At 41.7% G+C, this 4,344-nt stretch overlaps 1 protein-coding gene across 1 annotated transcript in view; it reads right to left on the bottom strand.

Annotated features, from left to right (window-relative positions):
• Positions 1-3,218: 3,218 nt before the first annotated feature.
• Positions 3,219-4,344, bottom strand: part of MRPL30 (mitochondrial ribosomal protein L30) — a 16,256-nt gene continuing 15,130 nt past the window's right edge. Inside the window, exon 7 of the transcript XR_001003393.1 lies at positions 3,219-3,682. The gene's annotated coding sequence lies outside the window, so the exon portion shown is untranslated. The remainder of the gene's footprint in view (positions 3,683-4,344) is intronic.

Raw genomic sequence — 4,344 nt, 5'->3', positions numbered from 1 at the left:
CCTTACTATACTTGGCAATTTTTACTTTCACTTTTTAAGTGTGAATAATCTAAAACCACAATGAAGTCAGTTCTCCAAGGGAATCTCTCAGTCTGTGAAGGGTACGGATAGTTCCTTAAGAGGGGTAAGCAATTATGGGCGGTTGCTTTTTTGGGTGAAGGAAGTGGCTGGGTTTAGAGTGTTGTAATACAGGCCAGTGATGTGTAAAAGCAAAGCAACAATAATTCATGGGAGGCTAGGTAAGGGGCTGAAAAATCCTGAGAGTTTATTGTCAGTAGAAGATCCTGCATAGCACAGCATGGGAAGCTGTCATGTTGAGTGGAAACCCTGGAACTAAATCAACGGAAGTTTTCACTTTTGTTGCTGCTGCTATAGTTCTCAGATGAGGTGAGTATGTCTTGACTACTGCATCTTATGAAATAAGCAATGGACCCCTGGTGATTTCTACTTAGTTGAATCAGTACCCTAGTGCCTGTTCAGCTTTATACTAAAAAGAAAAGAGGTATGGAGGACTGGTGAATATAGCATAATGGAAATAACCTTTTGGGAGACAGTAATTGTACTACTGTTTTCTCTTTCTTTTGAGACAGATCTCACCCTGTTGCCCAGGCTGGAGTGCAGTGGTGCAGTCATAGTTCACCACAGCCTCAAACTCCTAGACTCAAGTGATCCATCTTGCCATCCTAAAGCACTAGGATTACAGGCATGGGAGTGGGGTGGGGAGTGGGGGTGTGCACCATGCTCAGCTGTTTATATGATCTGATCTTTAAAGTGATCAACAAATTTTCCTTTTTTCAGATAATAAAGAAAACTAGAGAACAGGAAATGAAGAATTGTTTATTTTTCTTCTTGAGCACTTACTTCATGTAATTTTGAGGCAAAAAATAAACAGAAATAATGTCCAAAGACATTTTCAGTTTAATTGATTGCCATTCTAATACATAAAGGTAAGAATTTTAGTGACCAGTGTTTTTTGTATCTGACTCTTATTTTAGAATTTCCAGTGTTCCAAGGATTCCTTATTAATTATTTACCTCAGGTCTTGAGGGAGAAGTTTTGATATAGAAAAGCAGATTTTGACAAATATACACAAAGAGTGGTAAATGGTTTAGACAGTAATTTGGACCCTTGAAAATTTTATCAAGCTGTGTGATCAAAAAGCCAGTACTTACCAATCCTCAAAGAATGGAAAGGAAGGGATTCTACTTATGTTAAGCAAAATTATCTTTTTTTTTTTTCCTTTTTGTAGAGAACGGGGTCTCGCTGTATTACCCAGGCAGGTCTCGAACTCCTGGGCTCAAGCTATCCTCCCGCCTCTGCCTCCCTGAGAGCTGGGATTACAGGCGTGAGCCACTGCGCCCGGCAAAATTATCTCATTTTGAGAAAAACAAGACAATCTCCTCATAAAGGTTTCTTTGCTTTTTGTTTTAAGGTACTTCCCAAAGAAGCAATCTTGTTCATGTCAAAAGCTCCCTAAAATGGCCACTGCAGTTCCAAATTGTCCTTGGTGAAAGTGTGCCAGTTAGATAATAGGCATACTAGTTAGTATTCTTATGATTAAAAAAAAAAAAAAATGAAGAAAGTTCAGCCTGAAAGAGGTACAATTTTAGACTGAGAAGACCCTAAGAGAACTGCAGTGGTCCTTAAGGGTAGTGTTTGGGTAACTATCTGTTGAGTTTGACCAAAGGCCATGGTCACCACTAGATGCCAGGCAAAATCTCCTGAAAGAAGGCAGGTGATGCTAAACAAAGCAATCCTCAGAGACACAAAGTCAAGCCCGAGGAATAAGCCCTTATAGGGTTTTGAAATGATGATCTGAGACAAAGGAATGCCAACCTGAAGAACCCTTCTAAACTACACAGCCACCATGGTAAGCTTCAGGATTGACTTATCAGGCTTGGCTGGCTGACTTTAAGGAGGCCTCTATGAGCCCTGCCTCCTTGTGGTCACACTTCTGTGTAATTCCTCCCTTTCTTGAGTGTAGGTAGGAACTGCAACTTGTTCTTAATGAATGGAATGCAAAAAAGGTGATGCGAAGTACATGATTGCATTTATTTGATTAAGAGTGTAGTGCCCATCTTGCTAGTCTCTCTCCAATGCTGGTTTTGGAAGAAGCAACTTGCCATGAACCCTACAGCCATAAGGAAATAAATTCTGCCAACAACCTGAGAGTGCTTGGGAGCAGATCCCTTCCCTGTCAAGGCTACAATGAGCACCTGGCCAGACATGTTTTTCCAGCATCGAGATCCCAAGCAGGCCACCCAGCTAAGCCATGCCTAGACTTCTGACCCACAGACGTTGTGAGACAGTAAGTGTGTGTTGTTTTAAGCAGCTAAGTTTGTGGTAACTTGTTCTGCAGCAATAGAAAGCTAATGCCACTGGCCTATGCCCATATTTTCACTAAAGACTCTTCTTCTTGTAGATACTTTTACTTCTAAATATTCAAGTTAACATTTAGATCCCTTCTTCTAGCTATGGGCTGTTGAGGTTAAAATCAGTTACTCGGCTGGGCGCGGTGGCTCAAGCCTGTAATCCCAGCACTTTGGGAGGCCGAGACGGGCGGATCACGAGGTCAGGAGATCGAGACCATCCTGGCTAACACAGTGAAACCCTGTCTCTACTAAAAAATACAAAAAACTAGCCGGGCGAGGTGGCGGGTGCCTGTAGTCCCAGCTACTCGGGAGGCTGAGGCAGGAGAATGGTGTAAACCCGGGAGGCGGAGCTTGCAGTGAGCTGAGATCCGGCCACTGCACTCCAGCCTGGGCCACAGAGCGAGACTCCGTCTCAAAATAAAATAAAATAAAATAAAATTAGTTACTCAAACTTTCTTACTGTTTGAGTTAAAAATTAACCACGGTATTTTCCCCAATTTACACAATATTAATATTAGTACACTAACGCCAGGTGTGATGGCTCACACCTGTATTCCTAGTACTTTGGAAGGCCGAGGCAGGAGAATCATTTGAGATTAGAAACTTTAGATCGGCGTGGGCAACATAGCAACACCTTGGCTCTACAAAAAATTTAAAAAAATACTAGCCAGGAGTGGTGGCGTGCATCTGTAGTCCTAGCTACTTAGGAGGTTGAGGTGGGAGGATCACTTGAACACAAGTGTTGGAGGTAACAGGGAGCTATGATCATACCACTGCCTCCAGGCTGGGTGACAGAGACCCTGTCTCTAAAGAAAAAAAAAAATTAGCACAGTAAAAGAGATGGTACTAAATTAGCAGAGGCTGCTTTTATTTACACAGACATCTTCAACCCCCCATAGGCAAGGACACTGTATGTTGTGGCATACAGGTTTCTCTCCAACTAGACGGAGCTCTTAGAAGTTAGTGTCCTTTGGCTCCCCTCCAGGCCTTACACACACTGGATATTCAATAACTATGGAATTAAAACTGCAAGCACCTTTAAGCTTATTAATGGGATCTGGTTTCACTGTGGGTGGCACTTCCACTTTAATGCGATGATCAAAAACATTAAGATCTATGACAGGATGGATATTGGGACAATGAGCATGACGATGTCATTGTTGCCAAGTCAAATTTTACAAGAGGCAAAGGAAAGCAAAGGGTAACTAGAATGCAGAGGTTCTTCATCATCATCTTCAATCAGCTGTCACAGAATTTCCCACTATTGAACCCCCCTTACAATTCTTACTTCTCCCCACCCCTCCAGGTATCTGAAATAGAAAAAAAAGGAAATAATTCTCCCTGAGAGATTTCTGCCTCCTTCTTTTTTCTTCTCAACAGCAACCTAAACTGTTGACAGAGGTTCCTTAGGATTCAAAGAACAATTTTGAAGCTGAAAACAGAATAGTCTGGTTTTGAATAAATCCTAAAATATTTTCATTTCACACCCTTTTTCCATGAGGAAAAAATTTACACAGAGATGAATATGTTTTGTTCAGGCAGTGTGCAATAATAAAGTTTAGGCCAAATTAGGTTTATAATTAGAAAATAAATGCTGGTTTGGTACTAAATTTAGGGATGAACCCATATCCACATATGTACTTACAGACACTATAGCACAAAACAGATAATCTAGCTGGCATCCAGTGTTTCTTGACTTTGGCTGAATCTCTGTTCCCCAGAACAGACTGTAAGTTCCAAGGGGTGGGGACCATGTTTTGGTCAGCTTTGGATTTCTCCAACACATCACACAGTGTTCATGCAAAGAGCCACTCACAGAAATTGTCAAATTCACTTAAATAAGAAAACAATTTTGGCTGGGTACAGTGGCTCATGCCTGTAATCCCAGCATTTTGGGAGGCTGAGGTGGGAGGATGGCTTGAACCCAGGAGTTTGAGACCAGCTTGGACAACATAGTGAGTCCCCATCTCTA

Source organism: Colobus angolensis, unplaced genomic scaffold (genome assembly GCF_000951035.1).
Source record: "Colobus angolensis palliatus isolate OR3802 unplaced genomic scaffold, Cang.pa_1.0 Scaffold42, whole genome shotgun sequence".
NCBI lineage: Eukaryota > Metazoa > Chordata > Mammalia > Primates > Cercopithecidae > Colobus > Colobus angolensis.
The sequence above is the reverse complement of the archived record's forward strand: the minus strand, read 5'-3'. Positions and strand labels throughout refer to the sequence as shown.